This window comes from Myodes glareolus, chromosome 7 (assembly GCF_982192425.1).
Source record: "Myodes glareolus chromosome 7, mMyoGla1.1, whole genome shotgun sequence".
In the NCBI taxonomy this organism is placed as follows: domain Eukaryota; kingdom Metazoa; phylum Chordata; class Mammalia; order Rodentia; family Cricetidae; genus Myodes; species Myodes glareolus.
The window spans coordinates 98,344,736-98,364,165 of NC_142032.1; the positions used below are offsets into that span (position 1 = coordinate 98,344,736).

The window sequence follows — 19,430 nt, forward strand, 5'->3', positions numbered from 1 at the left end:
TCCATTCTTCATCTTTACCATCATCATGGTATTCATTTCTATACAGAAGCTTTTTAGTCTCTTGAGGTCCTATTGGTTAATTTTGATGTTAATGCCTGTGATGGCCTGTGATGGTCCTTATTCAGAAAGTCTTCTTTTGGTTCTATAAGTTCAAGTGTATTCCTTACTTTCTTCTCTATTGAATTGAGAGTATTAGATCACGCTGGTTAAATATTGTCTACCACACATAAACTGAGGTTTTATGGGAGGAAGGAATCTCAATATGAGAATTATCTCGATCAGATTGATTTGTGGGTGTGTGTCTAAAGGGCATTTTCTTGGATAATGATTGATATAAAAATGTCAGCCCCATAGATATCTTTGCCACCCCTGGACTAGTGACCATAGGTTGTATAAGAACACAAGTTTAGCAAGTAATGAAGAATAAGCCAACATGTGTTCCACACTCTGCTTCATTTCCTACCTCTAGGCTCATGCAAAATTTGCTCAGTGATGGATTGCTAACAGATCAGAAGACAGGTAATTTAATTCCTCCCCAAGTTGGTTTCATTCAGTGTTTTATCATAGCAAGAGAAGCAAACTAGGATCTAGAATTGATGCTGAGGTTCTTGATCCATGTGTGATTGAGTTTTGTGAAGTGGTGAGATGAAGATTTAATTTTATTCTTCTAACTAGAATTAAGCTAATGGTCAGTACCCTTTATTGAAGATGTTATCATGTCTCCAGTGTTTATTTTTGACCTCTTTTTCAAGAATCAGGATGCTGAAAAGAGTGGGATTACATCTGCATTCTCTGCATTTATTAGTCTGTTACATTGAACAATGCGTTTGCTTTTATAGTGGTATCATGCTGTTTTTATTTTTACAGCTCTGTCATATAACAAATTCCCCATGTTCCCTCTCCTATGTGGATGCTAGCTTTGAATCTTCAAATGGGTGTGTTTACATTGAAGTGCCCATAGAAGGCACAGAACTAGCAAGGGTCGAGGAGGGTGAGCTTTGAAAGGAGGTAAAAAGGACACAGGTAGAACAGGAAGGATAAAATTGTTTAGAGGTTTTGACAGTCCTCCCACCTTCTGAAACCATCTGCCTTGTAAAGCAGGTTCCTTCACTGTTGAGTTAGACACTACAGTTTCTATCACTAGGTCCACAGGGACCTCTGAAGCCTTCTATGTTGATCCTCCCAATCCAAGAGCATGGGTGATCCTTCCATCTTCTGGTGTCCTCTTCAATTTCTTTCTTCAAAGCCTTAAAGTTCTTGTCAAATAGATCTTTCTCTTCCTTGGTTAGTGTTACCCCAAGATACTTTATGACATTTGTGGCTATCATGAAAGATGATGTCTCTCTGATTTCCCTCTCTGCTTCTTTATCATTTGTGTAAAGGAGGAGGGCAACTGATTTTTTTGAGTTGATGATGTATCCTGCCACATCACTGAAGGTATTTATCAGCTGTAGGAGTTCTTTGGTAGAGTTTTTGGTGTCAGTTATGTATACTATCATATCATCTGCAAATAACGAAAGTTTGACTTCTTCCTTTGCAATTCAAATCCCCTTGATTTCCTTATGTTGTCTTATTGCTATTGCTCGAACTTCAAGCACTATATTGAAGAAGTATGAAGACAGTGGATAGCCTTGTCTTGTTCCCGATTTTAGTGGGATGGCTTTACATTTCTCTCCATTTAATTTGATGTTAGCTGTCAGCTTGCTGTGCATTGCTTTTATTATATTTAGGTATGAGCTTTGTATCCCTAATCTTTCCAAGACCTTTATTATAAAGGGGTGTTCAATTTTGTCAAATGCTTTTTCAGCATCTAAAGAAATGGTCATATGTTTTTTTTTATTTCAGCTTATTTGTATGATGGATTACACTGATAGATTTTTTGTATATTGAAGCAGCCCTGTCTCTCTGGGATGAAGCCTACATGATCATAATGGATAATTTTTTTGATGTGTTCTTGGATTCAGTTTGCCAGTTTATTATTGAGAATTTTTGCATCAATGTTCATGAGTGAGATTGGTCTGTAATTCTCTTTCTTGGTTGAGTCTTTGTGTGGTTTTGTTATCAGGGTGACTGTAGCTTCATAAGAGGAGTTTGGCAATGACTTCTGTTACTATTATGTGAAACACATTAAAGAGTATAGGTATTAGCTCTTCTTGGAAGTTCTGATAGAATTCTGCATTAAAACCATCTGGCCCTTGTCTTTTTTTGGCTGGGAGGTTTTTTTTTATGGCAGCTTTTATTTCCTCACGACTTATAGGTCTATTTAAATTGTTCTCCTGGTCTTTATTTAATTTTGGTATATAGTACTTATCTAAAAAATGTCCATTTCTTTTACATTTTCCAATTTTGTGGCATGCAGGCTTTTGAAATAAAACCTAATGATTCTCTTAATGTTCTCAATGTCTGTTGTTATGCCCCCCTTTTCATTTCTGATCTTATTAATTTGCATGATTTCTCTCTCTCTCTCTCTCTTTCTCTCTCTCTCTGCCTTTTGATTAGTTTGGATAAAGGTTTGTCAACCTTGTTGATTTTCTCAAAGAACCAGCTCTTTGTTTCATTGATTCTTTGAATTGTTTTCTTTGTTTCTATTTTGTTGATTTCAGCCCTCACTCTGATTATTTCCAGTCTTCTACTCCTGCTGGGGGAGTCTGCTTTTACTTTTTCTAGAGCTTTCAGGTGTGCTGTTAAGTCTCAAATGTAAGATTTCACTATTTTCTTTATGTTGGCACTTAGTGCTATGAACTTTCCTCGTAGCACTACTTTCATAGTGTCCCATAGGTTTGGGTATGTTGTGTCTTTTTTTGTTGCTGTTGAATTCAAGGAAGACTTTAATTTCTTTCTTTCCTTCTTTCTTCCTTGACCCTGGGGTGGATCAGTAGTTGACTGTTCAGTTTCCATGAGTTTGTAGGCTTTCTGGAGGTAGTATTATTGTTTAATTCTAGCTTTATTCCATGGTGATCTGATAGTACACAGGTGGTTACTGCAATTTTTTGTATCTGTGGATTTTTGCTTTATTATCGATTATGTGATCAATTTTTGAGAAGGTTCCATGAGATGCTGAGAAGAGGGTTTATTCTTTCCTGTTTGGGTGAAATGTTCTATAGATGTCTGTTAAGTTCATTTGATTCATTACATCTGTTAGTTCTCTTATTTCTCTATTAAGTTTCTGTCTGGTTTACCTATCCATTGGTGAGAGAGAAGTGTTGAAATCTCGTACTATTAGTGTGTGGTGTTTGATTTGTGCTTTGAGTTTTAGTAATGTTTCTTTTACATATGTAGGTTCTTTTATATTAGGGGTGTAGATATTTAGGATTGAGACTTCAACCTGAGTAATTGTTCCTGTTATGAGTATAAAGTGCCCTTCTCCATCTCTTCTGATTGATTTTAGTTTGAAACAAATTTTGTTAGAATGGCCACACCTGCTTGTTTCTTAGGTCCATTTGATTGGAAAACCTTTTCCCCACCCTTTACACTGATGCAGTATGTGTCTTTGAGGTTGAGGTGTGTTTCTTGTAAACAGCAGAATGTTAGATCCTATTTTTGTATCATTCTCTTAACCTGTGCCTTTTTATAGGTGAACTGAGTCCATTGATATTAAGTGATGGTTGCCACCATCACCTCCAAGTCCATTATATCCACCATCACAACTTCCATAACTACCTCTGCTTCCACCACCTCCACCATCATAGCCTCCTCTTCCACCAAAGTATCCACCATGACCAAAATTACTTCTACCACCTCCAAAGTTCACTCTACGATCTGTAAAATTACCAGATCCACCTCCACGTTCTGTGATCCAGTAGACTGCATCTCTTGTTTAGAAAGAGCCATTTTCACTTCACAATTATGTTCATTAATAGTGTGGTATTTCTGAACAAAAATCTTATCAACTGTGTCATGGTCATCAAAAGTCACAAAAGCAAATCCTCTGTTTTTCCCACTCTGCCTGTCTTCCATAACTTCTATGGTTTCAATCTTGCCATACTTTTCAAAGTAGTATCTCAGGTTATACTCTTCTGTATGTTCTTTAACACCACCAACAAATATTTTCTTCACTGTTAAATGGACACCAGGCTTTACATATTTCTCTTTAGAAATAGATCTCTTTGGTTCCAGCACATGTTTATCAACTTTGTGTGGCTGAGCACACATTGCAGCATCCACCTGTTCAACACAAGAGTAGGTCACAAAACCAAAGCTCCTGGAAAGTTTTGTTTGGGGATCTTTCATTATCACAAAGTTCTTAAGTGTGCCCCATTTCTCAAAATGTTCTCTTAAGCTATCATCTGTGGTTTCAAAGCTCAGACCACCAATAAACAGTTTCCTCAACTGTACTGGTTCTTTTGGATCATGGTCCTCCATTTTGATATCAGACTCGCCTCTTCCAACTCAAGTTCAATATCTCTCCTCCGTTTCTTTAAGAGAGTTTTTCACTTCCTGTTTAAGGGTCTCCATCATTTTCATAAGGTTATGTTTAAAGTCGATTTCGTCTTCTTCCTTTGGGTTAGGATGTTCAAGTCTTCTTGTTGTGTGTTCGCTGGATTCTGGTGTTACCGTGCTGCTTTTCAGGTTGTTGGAGGAATTCTTGCATTGGCGCCTGCCCATCTCTTCCTTCAAATGAGACCAGGAGAGTCTTGGAGTCTTGGTCCAATCTTCGCTGTGGCTGTCTACTTGGGGGTTTTACTTACTCTGCCCTCTCTTAGGTTCTCTCAGCAATGGAGCTGACTCTCAGATACCCTCTGCCTTGATGCAGTTTGTGCTGGGAGATCTAAGGACCATGCAGATGAAAAGGAGTGGTTGGGGGCAAGATGGGATGGGGTAAATAAAGAAAGCCAGTAGCTGGGGAGACGCCTTGTGGAATGGCCAGAAATGTTTAGGGAATTGGAGGGGTCCTGTACTCCATTCTCCAGGACCATCCTGTAGGGCAGCCACTCACTCACCACTCCGGATCTCCTCAGCACAGGAGCAGGGCCACTTGCTGGGCTCCAGGTACTTCACAGACAAAAAGGCGGGCTTGTGGGGCAGGGTGGTGTGGTACAAAGAAGCCCCAGTGTCAGGACTACTCACTGCTGGCTCCCCAGACACCTGAGCCTCGAAGCAGGATGAGTTGGGGGAATCCATGAATCCCGCTGATGAAAAGGAGTGCTTGGAGGCAAGATGGGATGAGGTAATGAAATCCAGTAGCCGGGAACATGCCCCACTGGATGGCCAGAAATGTTTAGGGAATTGGAGCGAGCCTGGACTCCTTTTCCCAGGACTGAAAGGCCAGGTGGCTACTCAGTCACCATTCTGGATCTTCTCAGCATAGGGGCAGCGGATGTTTGTAATCTTGTAACTATCCAAATTCTACTTCCTAAATTTTAAGAACTTTAATGGAAGTTTAAATTGAAGGTGCTGTTATTAGACTCACCACCCAATGGACACCCAGTCGTCACTACAAATCCTTGAGTGTTCTCTAAGAAGATGATGCTGGTCATCATAGTTTCAGCATCTCCTGGATGCTGATGCTCGGCTCTCTCTGTTAATTTTGGCTTCCTGGCTTTTCCTCCTTTAGTTCCTTCTCACCCTCTGCTGTCTTATGTAATGATTTGGTGAGAGAAAGTACATTTTCGTCCCCTGCCCTCTGCACCACATATGCGTTTCAAATTTTATTATTGCAATAAAAGTGCTTTATGCTGGCTTTTCTCAAAAAAAAAAGAGGTAGTCATCAATTCGATTACAGGAGTAGGCCAGTTTAGCCATCCTCTCCACTGTTGTTTGTTGCTTAAAGTATTAGCTGGGGTCATCCTTGTAGATTCCTGAGAATTTCCCTAGTGTCATGTTTGAGATACCATCTTACCATCTTGCACCAGTAAGAATGACTATCATCAAAAATAGCTTATGCTGGAAAGAATATGGAGCAAGGGGGAATACTCTTTCATTGCTAGTGGGAGTACAAACTTGTACGGCCACTTTGGAAATCAATGTAGCAGTTTCTCAGAAAATTGGGAATCAATCTGTCTCATAATCCAGCAATGCCACTCTTAGGCTTAGACTCTAAGGATGCACACTTATACCACAAGAACTTTTGCTCAACTGTGTTCATAGCAACATTATTCGTAATAGCCAGAACCTGGAAACAACCTAGATGCACTCAACCTAATAATGGATAAAGAAAATTTGGTACATTTACCCAATGGAGTACTACTCAGTGGTTAAAAAAATGATATCATGAATTTTGCATGCAGATGGATCATGAAAAAAAATCCTGAATAAGTTAACCCAGACCCAGATAGACAAACACAAAACTGGTGTGTACTCATTCATAAGTGGATATTAGACCTAAGACAAAGGATAACCAGACTATAATTCATGATCCCAGAGAAGCTAGGTAACAAGGAAAACCCTAAGCCTAAGAGAGACATATATGGATCCCCCTGGGAACAGGAAACAGACAAGATCTCTTGAGAAATTTGAGTGGGAGAGGTGAAAGGAAGGGTGGAAGGATAGGAAGAGGGAAGAAGGGGAGGGAAGAGGAGAACATGAAGGAATGAGATGATCAAGAAGTGTGGGGGACAGAGAGGTTGAAAAGGAAAGAGATATCTTGATTGAGGGAGCGATTAAGGAGCTAACAAGGAACTTGAGTCTTAATTACATTAGAAATCAATCTGGTACTGACATTGTGGAAGCATTGCTATTGACTAACTTTCACAGTACTAGAAGATGCTGTGAATGATATAGAGGGAGAAAAATAAAACAGCCTTGCCCCACTATGAACACTGTGAGCTATATAAAACCAGCTTGGTCAGATATGCTCACTGTTCAATGGCAGCACTGTTTTGACAACAACCAACAGCTCTCTGATTGGGCTTAACGCTCATTTTACAATATGGAACCCATACCTGGTATTTTTCATTGGCCAAAAAATCCTTAGTTCACTCAGCGATGCTCTGTGATCAGGAACTTTAAGCCAAATGAACTGTTTCTTCCCTAAGTTGGTTTTGGTTAGTGTTTGGTCTGCTGAATCAACATGGTAATAAACTGATCCCTGACCTCTTATCTTTACAAAGATGTATTAAGTAATTAATTAATGCATCTCTCAACCCTCAGTAGAGAAAGTTCTAGTTGATGCAGGTTGATTTAGAGATCTATAACCAATCACTATGCAGTGAATGAAAGAATGAGGAGTGTTCATCTATAAATGGTGCATCTGTATTTCACCTCCTCACAAAACTCAGAAACACTGTAGAAGAAAGGACACAGACAATGTCAGAGCCAGAGAAGGAGTTGTCTGCAGTAACACAGTATTTGTTGCAGGATACAACAATGCAGTTGCACACATGAAGTCACAATGTCTGGGATTACTTGTGGGTGTCCTGGACAAAACCAAGGCAACTGACCTCTCAGTGTGGTGGGGAGGAGCTCGTGATGTCCTCTCTCCTTGTGAGAAGCTATTAGCAGTTGGTGGCTGCTGTGAGAGAGTCAATATTGTCAGGAATATGGGCTCTGAGGGGGTTCCCATGCTCCCACACCAATGCATACAGAGGCAGAACAATGTATATTTGAAAAAATAAGGTAACACATGAAATTGGGGAGGAAAAGTAGCAGATGGTTGAAGAGTTGAAGAGGAGAGAATGTTGGAGTGGATTTGATCAAAACACATTAGATACAAATATGGATATCAATACAATTTTAGGTTTAATTGACTATTTTTATTTCTTCATCTGAGGTCTATCTTTTAGGTTCATTATCTCATTTAATATCTTAATTTTTGAATTTAAGGTATTTAATTTTGTATTTTTTAATATATTCTCAATATGAATCAACAGTCTGAAGTATATCTGACAAAGATTTTTTTTCCATTTGTGGGTTGTATTTTATCACAGTGTATATTTTCTTGCAAGACAAAAACTTTTAAATTTCATGTTATCAGTAGATAAAAACAATGACATCATGGAATTTGCAGGCAAATGAATGGAACTAGGAAAAATATCCGGGGAGAGGTAATGCAGACTCAGAAAGACAAACATAGTACATACTCACTCATAAGTGGATACTAGATGTAATGCAGTCCACAGACTATAATCCACAGCTCCAGAGAAGCTAGGTAAAGAGGAGGAACTTAGAGGTATTCATGACTCACCCTGGAAAAGGGAAATATATGAGATCTCCTGGGTAATCTAGGGCAGGGGGTGGTAGGGGGAGGGAATGGGTGATGAGAACATGAGGGAACAGTATGGGCCAGTTGGGCGAGGGGTGGAGTGGGAGAGCAATGAAAGAGCTGTCTTGGAAAAATGAGCCATTATGGAGTTAGGGAGAAACATGGTGCTAGGAAAATCCCCAGGAATCCACAAGGATGACCCCAGTGAAGACTCCTAGCAATGGTGGAGAGGGGGCCTGAACTGGCCTTGCCCTGTAATCAGATTGGTGATAACCCTAATTGGCATCATAAAACCTTTTATCCATTAACTGCTAGGAGCAGATGCTTCCACAGCCAAGGACTAGGTCAAACTCCAGGAGTCAAGGCAAAGAGAGGGAGGAGAAATTATATAAGCAAGAGGGATAAAGATCATGATGAGGAAATCCACAAAGACAGCTGTACTCACTGGGGACTCATAAATTCTAAGTCAACAGCTGGGAAGCCTGCATGGGACTGAACTAGGCCCTCTGCATCTGGCTGACAGTTGTGAACTTTGGTCTGTTTGAGGGGCCCCTGACAGTGGGACCAGGATCTATCCCTGTTTCATGAGCTCACATTTTGGAGTCCATTCCCTATGAAGGGATGCCTTACTCAGTCTTAATGCAGCAAGTAAGGTCTAGGTCCTGACTCAGGTAAATGTGCCAGGTTTTGTTGACTCCCCATGGGAGGCCTTACCCTTTTTGAGGCTGGATGGGGCTGGAGGGGAGTGACTTGTGGGGGGAACAAGAGGAAGTGGGAGGAGGAGTGGGATAGGAAACTCTGGTTGGTATATAAAATGAATTAAATTTTTTAAATAATAAAGAGAATTAACAAAGATATGAATTTTGAGAGTGAAAGTTGTAGGTGCACCTGAGAATAATTTTTTTATTGTTTTAAGCAATTATTTTTATTACTTCATAACAACAGCAACAATAAAATAATGTGTACTTAAGATATTTACCCAACTAAGGGGAAAGGAATCTGCTATTGAACCCAGGACCTTAAAAATGCCAGGTCAGTTCTTTACCACTAAGCTTTGTCCCAGCTTTCACTCTTCTTTTCCTTTTTTTTCTTTTTATTTCAATAATACACCCCTTTCTGAGCACTGAATGAACCTGAAAATGACTGCCAATCTAAAAACTTAATTTGGAGGAAACCAACTTGAAAACACACTCTACTAAGCTTTGCTTAGAAATATTGCACATTTGGGGACACAAACACATTCAGACATAAATAAGTTTTCAGTAATTAGGCACATGGTCTCACAGAAGTTCTTTACAAATATCTACATAGTTTTTCTTTGTGTATGGAATGCAGAAACCTTAGCTCAGTAGGACACATATATGGCTTTGCCTTTAATAAATGTGTAGTTAACAGTGCTGCTTAGCAGGACACCTACAGCATGTGGCTCTGCCTTAGCTAGCACAGTGCTGGGTATTTAGAGACATATTTATACCCACAGATCAGGGCATCTCAGTCTTGGTCAGAGATGCTTCTGTTTCCTATGGCAGGCAGAGAATGCTGAAACTCAGTACAGGTCAGAGTCATGTGAATGTGGCTATTGAGTGTGTGCTAAGCATTAAATATTTATGACTGTCTCCAAGGCTCATGGAATTTCCTGGAAGGGGTGGGGAAAGAATTTAAGAGCGAGAAGACAGAAAATAGTTTTGGATATGACAATACAGTTGAATTCAAACTAATATCAGCTGTGGTTACTTGTACAAAATAGGTCACATGAGGCACATCTGTCCCTTAGGGAGAGGTAGCCATTTTCCTCCGTGGTGTATCCACTGTACAATCACTGCACAATCTTGGAAATAACCCACGCCTACCCTTATATCACCAGTCCCAATTTAATGCAATTTAGTGCATTAAATTGTGTATATATATATATATATATATATATATATATATATATATATATATGTATATGTATATATTTGAAGACATGACAGTAAAAGGGGAATATGTTGGACAGATGAAAGGATTGCCAGCTAAGAGAGGTCTGGCTACAGACCTGAACTATTTTGGCTCAAGAATTCAAGTATTCTATAATCTTTGGAATCTATTTAAAATTTTATTTTGATCTAGTATGTGTCATGATACATTTATGTGCAAATACACTTTGGTGTAACATTAAGAGATCTAATGACATATTTTCCCAATCTTACAATGTTTTAAAGCAAGTACTTCAATGGAACACATAAAGTATCTAAAGTATTTAAAAATGAGAATTTTATGTAAGGAATATTTCTACCTACTATAATCAAATATCTTACAATAAAGAGACTTTAAGCAAAATGATTTAAGGTAACAAATGATTACATCTATCCACCAATTTGAAATGCCTCTACAGGACAAACATTAAAAATATGTACATTGGATTATTGATGTGATTTTCTTTCCAATGGTAGGGTTTTTTATGTATTTGTTTATTCTGAACTTTAATAAGGCTGTCATAAAAATATAAAACATAAACATTTATTTGTACCAAAGTAGTTGTATTATTTTTTCTGGTAAAAGATCCATTTTGTGGTAAAATTACAGGATATTCAGAGGGAGAAAGGATGGATGAAGAGACACTTTTATTTCATTTACTATAATGACACTTTTGTGTTTTGTGTTAAAAAGGGAGTGTTCAGGTGGCCATTGTGAACAGCTCCTTAAGCACATGCTACAAATGTACTTCTTTGTTCTGCGTTGTACTTTAAAGCAGGTGATACTGACAGGAGGAAAGCAAGGCTCAACAGCCTCAGGGGTCTACAAGCACAGAGATGCTGATGTGGGCAAAATCTAAAAGATGACAGTGAGAGATGTAATAGCATTGCCAATCTCAAAGATAAGGCTGGCCACATGATAGAATTGGACTTTGGAGTGACTGATTGTCTTTGTTACCATTTCTTTTTAAGTGTCCTACTTGGAGATAAGCTAGGAAATCTCTGTATAATATTGCCTCAGTCTTCTTTGATTTCATGATTTTTAGAAGGGTGTGCTTTAATGATTTTTTTGAAAGAAAAATTCTTAGTTTCATATGAAAACACAAACACATATCTAAAACAATTCTGAATAATGAAAGAACGGCTGTACATATCACTATCCATGATTTCAAATTGTTCTATAGAGCTATATTAGAAAAAATAACATGGTATTGACACAAAAATAGTTGAATCGATCAATGGAATCAAACTAAAAAGCCAGACATAATCCACATAACTACGGACAACTGAATTTTCAAAAAGAAGCCAAAAATACATACTGGGAAAAAGTGTGCGTTTTCAATAACTGATACTTGCCAAATTGGATGGCTTCTTGTAGAATAATACACACACACACACACACACACACACACACACACATATATATATATCTCACTGCACAAAACTCAAACTGAAGTGGATCAAAGATCTCAACAGAAAATTATGATTTTCAGTTTAGTGATTTTACGAAATTCCTTAGTATACAAATGAGTGGATATTTGTTTTTTGTGCCTTATCTTGGGTTATTTTCTTTCCACTTGTTTACTTTTTCCAATTGTGATGAGCTAGTTTTTGTTTTATATTAAATATTTTTATTAATATCCTTTAGATTCCTGTTTGGTTTTTAAATTAGAGCCAGAGGGGAGTGGATCCATGAGGGGTTGGGGTGGGAAGAAAATGGCAGGAGAAGAGGGAGTAGATATATGATTTGAGAAAAAATCTATTATTAATGAATCAAGAAAAACAGAAAACATAATAAAAGACTCAATAATATCAACAATCTTGTTCTAGCAGAAAAATAGACTGATATATCAGTACATAAGAAATAAGAACCTTGAAATAAAATGACAAAGCTATGCCCACTTAAGTTTTCACAAGAGAAGCAAAACATAGATTGAAAAGAGTCAGTCTGTTTAACACCTGGTGCTGCAAAAATGAATTCTATCTGCAGAATCACGGAAGTGGATTCATTTCTTTCACCATGTGTAAAAATCAGTTCAAATCGAACAAAGGCCTTTGTTTCAAGTTAGATGCACTGAAAGTTCTAGAAAAAAACATGGAGGACAGCCTCAAAACCACAAGGAAGATAAGAGCTTTTCTAATGGAATACCAACAGCACAGAACTTTCCCTTGGTATCAACAGATGGACTCATGAACTTCACAAGCTTCTGTAAAACAATGAAAATGCCAGCAGAGCAGACAGCATGCAGAATGGGAGAAAACCTTTATCAGTTACACTTCAGACATGAGACTTAATCCGAATTTATGAAGAACTGCAGAAATTAAGAACCGGGGAAAGAAAACTGCCAATCAGAAAACTGGCACATAAAGTGAATAGAGTTTTTTGTTGTTGTTTTCATTTTTAAGAGAGAGAGGGAGAGAAAGAGAGAGAGAACCACAAGTGATTGAGTAGTTATAAGATGTTCTATATTTCTAGGCATCAGATAAATTCAAATAAAACTACTTTGAGATGCCACCTGACCCCAGTCAGAATGGCTATCATCAAAAAATCTAAGAATAATTGATAGGATGTGGTGAGAAGACTCTTTACTTACTATACATGGAGGGAAAGTTAGCACAGTTATGTGTAAATCAGGTTGGATATTTCTCAAAAACTTAAATATAGAAGTACTATGTAACCTAACTATTTCTCTCTTGGTCATATACCCAAAGAACAACACCATACCTTATTATACAAATTTTCACACTCATGCTTTTTAATTATATTTCTACTTTTGACATTATAATACATTATAACTGCATCATTATCCTCTTCTCTTTTTTTCCTATACCCTCATGTTTATCACTTTTTTATTCACTAAAGCAAAAAGCTGGAATGAACCAATATGGCCATCAAAAGATGAAAGAATAATGAAAATTGTATACATATAAGTAGATACATGTGAAAAGAATTTAGCTTCAAAGATAAATGTAATAAGAGCATTCCATGAAAACTGATAAAATTAAAATGTATACTACTAAGTGAAGTCACACAATCTCAGGAAAAACACTCATTGTTTTCCTCCTGTGCAGCACTTACAGCATGCAGATGCAGCCTCACAAGCAGGGAAAGGAGCAGACAGGCTAAATACTAGGAGATAAGAAGGACTGGACGCAAGTAATGGAAACAAGCAAGGAAAGAAAATACAAAGGTAACTATTTTTCGAATTCCAACTCCATTGTAGATGTTGTTTGGTGGTAGACAAGTGCACCAAAATAATTCATCAGTGGAAGTTAAAAATCCAGAGTGAAGATCCATGGCATTACAATGTAAATTCTGACTGTACAAAAGTTCAAGGAGAGGTATAGACTTTGACTTGGCAATTATTTATTTATTTTCTGTCATATTTATTTATTTATCTATTTATTTATAGTTTTCTGAAACAGAGTTTTGAGTGTGTGTGTGTGTGTGTGTGTGTGTGTGTGTGTGTATGTGTATGTGTAGCTCTGACTGTTCTGGAACTCACACTGTAGGCCAGGCTCACCTCAAATTCAGAGATCTGCCTTCCTCTGCCTCCCAAATGCTAGGATTAAACATGTGCACTATCAGCTGCATCTGGTTTGTTTAACCTTGTGTAATTTTTTCAAGTTTTTTCTAATAAAGTTAATTTGAACAACAACAACAACAACAACAAAAGGACTTATAATTCGGTAACATGTCTGACAGGACAGATTTAAAGCATTATCTCAAGTAAATTACCCAGAAGTCCCTGTGTCTGTCTGCGACTGGATGGCCCTAGGTAATTTCTTGTAGTAAAAGGAACGAGGGCCTCATCCCACCCAGCTCCTGGCTGTCTGGCTAGCTTTACCCAAAATAATTACATGGAAACTGTATTAATTTAAACACTGCCTGGCCCATTAGTTCTAACCTCTTATTGGCTAACTCTTACATATTCATTTAACCCATCTCCATTAATGCGTATTGCCACTTGACTGTGGCTTACTGGCATGAATCTAACCAAGTGTCTGTCTCGAAGAGGAGAGCCTTGGCGTCTGCCACACTGCCTTCTTCCTCCCAGAATTCTGTTCTGTCTACCACGCCCACCTAAGGGCTGCCCTATCAAAAGGCCAAGGCAGTTTTCTTTATTCAACCAATGAAAGAAGCAACACATAGAAAGAAGACCCTCCTACACCAAATTTCCTCATGTCTGCAAAATGATTTCACTTTGATATTTTCCCATTTCCCGGGTCCACGAAGGAATATAAAGTGTTCATATAACAAACTGAGTTTGTGCACACTCTTGTTTCTTTTCTGGATTTAAAAGTGCTTTGTATTCTGTTTTATTTTCCTTCCCTTGGCCTCTAGTTTGAAGTATCCTTTCTGCTCTGCTCGCTGCTCTCCTGTTATGCTTTGTTGTTACATAATTTTAGAAATATCACCTGGTTTTCATGCATAGCACAGCCTCCATTCCTAGCAATCGTCCTTTGGGCATGTCCTAGCACATTGGTCTGACTATGCTTATAACCCTTGGGGAAAGACGAAAATGTTCTCTTTCATCCCACTGAGCATCCGGGATAAACAAACATCTTCAATCTCTCAAAATTTTTCAGGACACAGATGCCTCTTGTATTTATGCGGTGTTTACAAGGTTAACACCTAAATGTTAGCTGTGTGTATTGTCTCTTCCTTCTGTCTTTGCCTATACTTAAATAGTTTTGCTATTCAAAGGGAAACTCTACTTAGCCAGTTCTTATTGTAATGTAACATGCTGTAACTTAATGATCTCTTGAGACTTGGGGGTGGGAGTATGTAAAAAGTACTTTTTCTTTAAATCCAATGTCACTAAAGATATTTTGTAACTCAGCAATATGTAGTAAAGTTTCCTTTGTTTTCCCTGTTTTTTTTTCTTTATCTACTTTTTGGATATTTTTTACTTAAATGTGTGTGAGAGACAGAGTTCCCTGATTAGCCCATGCTGGGTTTGATTTGTAGCCTCCCTTTGTTCTTCTGCCTCCTTAATGCAAGGATTACAGGCCTGAGCCCAAACACTCAAAAATGGACAGATTTTCAGAGTCATTTCCATGTCTAGAAAGCCTATTTTTTCTGAATAATCAACTGAAAATATACCCAAGAATATATTTGTATTGAGATATTTTAATCTTCCTCATTTGTAGTTAACTGGTTGTGGCACTCACTAACATAACCATCACCATTAGAACATACACTTGAGTAACCCAGAGTAGACAGACAAGCTCATTTCCTATTCCTACCATCATGAAATTCTCAAATATCCATACAGCTCATGAGTACTGCCGGCAACTGGTAGGTGGTTAGTCAGACATTGGCAGGTTTATATGTCATTTAGAGTAGATTCCACTCCTGTGATCAGTTTTGCACCCTCTCCTATGTCCCTGGCAACACTGATGTTAAAAATAGGTCTCACCTCTGCCTGCCCTCCTTAGAATTTTTTTCTTTTCTTTTCTTCTTTTTTTTTGCTATTTAATTTCTGATATATGACTTACAGACATCAGTTTCTCTCCATCAGCCCCTCTCAGTTCCCCTTATCCACCTCTCCTCTCCCCCTAGATTCACTCCTCCATTTCCCTTCAGAAAAGAAGAGACCTCCTGGGGATATCAACCAAACACTGCACAACAAGTTGCCTAGAGGCTGGAAGCCCAAAGACCTAGGACAGAACCAATCACGAGTAGGAAAAACAAACAGTGAAAAGATTATGAATGATATTCTACTACACTCACAGATGGGATCCTAGTCCAGTAGTCTTCAGGGAAGCTTCCTGTGGCTGCTGATGGGAGCAGGGCAGACACCTTCACCCTCCTTAAGATCAGAATTGTGCGAAAGAAGAAAGGAAGCACCAACAAGTGCCTCTCCCTCAGATTTATAACACCATAGGACAGAGAACAGAAGGGAGGAAGCAATGTTTTGGTGAAGACCACTGCAGCAGGCAATTTTTTCCTGATAGAGTGTTACTGGGGAAACAGGATTCTTTTTGTGGGTTCTTAGTCTCCTTAATAAGTAAACTTTCTAAATGGTCACAGAAGGAATAAGGAGGTATAACTTTATTTTCTCACTAAGGGAATAATTCTTCCCAACTTCTATGCATAACTTCTGGTAAATTTGCTAACTTGAGAGGTAGTCTCCTGGACAAATGGTTGGCAGGCCCAGATGGATTAACTCTTCTGGGTGAGTACAACATTATGCACTATTCTATTCTTTGGGTCAATGTCTACCCATGGCCAGAAGTTCTCAATTTTCATTCTTTGACCATGAAGAATAGCTTTTCCTTAATGGACCTCAAAAACCTTTACTACATACACCCTTTCAAAGGGCCTTTTAAATTCTAAGTAGGGGAAACCATGAAGCTTCACTTTCTGGTGTTATCAGGGAAACTGGAGGTGTGTCTAAAGTCATTCCACAAGGAACAGGTTCAAAACTGCTAATAGCTACCTATCTATGTAACTAAAGTGGGCTAGTTAATGCTTGTTTTTTGATAATTTTTTGTAAGCCTTTTTAATCAACTTTACTACATTATTTTTGCTCAAGCAAATGATCAGCCCTGAAAAAAAAACATACAAATATCATTATATGGACTCAAGATTTTATATATAAGAACATGTGCATATATGCCAATCCATATGTGCATATAACAACAATTCTAGGAAAAGGAGACTGAATTTGAAGGAGAGTGGAAATAGAGTTATGGAGTGTTAAGAGGGAGCAAAGAGAAGAGAGAATCATATCAAATTAGAATCTCAAAAATAAACAAGAGGGAAACATCTAATTTGTATCTCTGAACTTTGGTATAGACATCATATAAACCATCCAAAAGATTGTAAGATTACAAAGACATATATGATTGTTCCTTCCTTAAAAACTTCATGCAGGGGCTTGAGAGATGGGATTAGCATTGAAGTACTACTTGTAGTAGTAAACCTTGCTTGTTGCCTTCCTTTAGAAAAACCTAAATAACACATCGCTCTTTCAGAAAACCAGACTTCAGTTTTGAGCACCAAATCCGGCAGCTTATATGTGCCTGAAACTCCAGTTCCAGGATGAGCCTGCCTGCAGTGTGTGTGTGTGTGTGTGTGTGTGTGTGTGTGTGTGTGTGTGCTTGTGTGTGCGCATCATCATTTCAGAGGGAACATACAAATGTGTTCATATCTGTTTTAAAGTCCTACTGTTGAAATTGCTTGTCTTGAAATACTCTCTACATAATTTGTTAAGTATGGTTTCTCACTGAAACAAGAGCTAACCAAATCTAGCTAGCTAGTTCTAGTTCTCTCTGTTGCCTTAGTGCTGATATTAGACACCCATTATGCCTGCCTAACATTTATGTGAATTCTGGGTGTATGAACAATGGTCATCACACTTGCATACTTAGCACATTATTCACTGAACCATCTCCTCAGCACCAACCTGATTTTCTCATTTCTGATTCATAAAGCCTGCTTTTCTTTGCTCATCTATCTCCTTCCTCCTAAAAGCTACTAAGATATCTGGGTTTCCTGACCTCGTTGTTCTTCTCTCAAGAGTCAATAAAATTGGATTCTTAATTTCTTTATGTAAGATTAGTTACTTATAAGTTGGACTCTACTCCATAATGACATGCCTAGTAATATAAAAAGGAATAACACAAAGCTCCTCCCAGTAAGAAGGAGGACATAGATTGGTCTTAGGCTGAGAGTAAATTCAACCTCTGCCCCCAGATAAATAACCCTAGCTGTGCTGTAACTGACCTTCCGCAGTCTTGCCTCCTCCAGGAAGGATCACACTCTCCCTGCACTTTTGTCTGGAGCAGCCACATGTCCTCAAGGAGACAAGTAAGTGGAAGAGTAGATAGGAAGCAGGGTGGACAGATAAATACAAAATAGAATAAATTGAATAGATAATGCAAAATGGAAAATGATGGGAAATATAAGGGAGCCATTACAATTATGGCATGCTTAAGCCACAAGCATTGTTTAGCACTGTTCCACTGAAAAGAGGGATTAAGTTAACCAGGAGGAAAACAGAATTTACTATCTCCAATTTCATCTTCAAGTCGTAGTGATGGAAAAGACTTTTATGTCATTCAAGGGGAAATAGAAAACTTATTACTGAGCAGTCTTTGTCTTCAATCATGGAGGTTCTTGTTTTCATAAAAGGTTTAATTGGACCTGAGACCTTTACCTTTTGGACCCAGAAGCTGTATTTTCTTTTCAGATGAACACATTTCTTTTTCACAAGTGACCATAAATAAGATGAGGTGAAGGGGGAAGACACATGTGCCCCTCTTTAGACATTAGCATACTTGCAAAAGAGATTATTATGGGTCAATAAAAGATAGGGGAAATAACTTGACATGGAAGGCAAAGCAGTATAAGGCAAACCTACTGTCAAACCTAGCCATTTGGAGGAGGGGAAAGGAGAGAGAACTATTCAAATGTCTTCATCATATTCACAAAGCTTGCAAACATTAAAAAAGACATCATAAACCGGGTAGTGGTGGCTCACACCTTTAATCCCAGCACTTGGGAGGCAGAGGCAGGTGGGTTTCAGTGAATTCAAGGCCAGCCTGGTCTACAAGAGCTTGTTCCTGGGCAGATAGGACTGTTTCACAGAGAAATGTCTGCCATCTTGAGAAAAAAAGATATCATAAGTCCATATTTCTTTATACTCTTAAAACTATCGCCCCGTAAACAAGCTAAAAGTCTGGGAGAATGAAATTCTAAAGCAAAATCTAACTTGGTGGTTAATATGAACAACAACAACAAAAATACCAGACTTAAAGTAGGAGTACTTCTTTGAAAGGATTATTTTAAACATTGAAAAGGTACATACACGACAGGGGGAAAAGAATATCATAAACCAGGCAGAAAAAAATCTTTCCATTTTTAAGTATACATGTTATTGTTATTGTGAGTTTTTGCATGCTGTGTAATCATATTTGCCATATCACACATATGAAGGTCAGGAGACATCTGTGTGGGCTATTTTCTCTCCTTTGAAATTGTGTGGATCCCAGAAATTCAGTTCACATTGTGAGGTCATGTGTAAGGGTTCACTGAACCGTATTGCTGACCAGAGTAGGATCTTGCTCCTGTGGGAGGACGGAAATGATGAGGAAGAGGCCAATATGGGGCAGGAGAGTACTTAGAGACTGTTAGTTGTGGCCTGTCACTAGAGAAGGGTAAGTCAACATCCAGGAGATGTGAGAGAAAGAGAATTAGCCTAAGTTCTCAGAGTTAATATTTGGCTTTAACAGATGAGCATGAGTAAATAATTTCAGCCATCCTTTATTAGACAATGAACTGGAATTTTGATGGGTTATGTCTGGCCTGTCTAGAGATAAAAGTG

At 38.2% G+C, this 19,430-nt stretch overlaps 1 protein-coding gene and 1 pseudogene across 3 annotated transcripts in view; one reads left to right on the plus strand and one right to left on the minus strand.

The window, feature by feature from the left end:
* Positions 1-374: 374 nt before the first annotated feature.
* The window catches only part of LOC148121532 (interferon-induced very large GTPase 1-like), a 39,697-nt gene continuing 20,641 nt past the window's right edge, over positions 375-19,430 (plus strand). The window contains exons 1-2 of one of the 3 annotated variants that reach the window (XM_087908594.1): positions 375-519; positions 13,168-13,286. The gene's annotated coding sequence lies outside the window, so the exon portion shown is untranslated. Of the gene's footprint in view, positions 520-13,167; positions 13,287-17,757; positions 17,915-19,430 lie in introns of those variants that run through there. The other 2 variants (XM_087908593.1, XM_087908592.1) reach the window with 2 other exon arrangements.
* On the minus strand, positions 3,569-4,362 carry LOC125395276 (heterogeneous nuclear ribonucleoprotein A3 pseudogene; annotated as a pseudogene).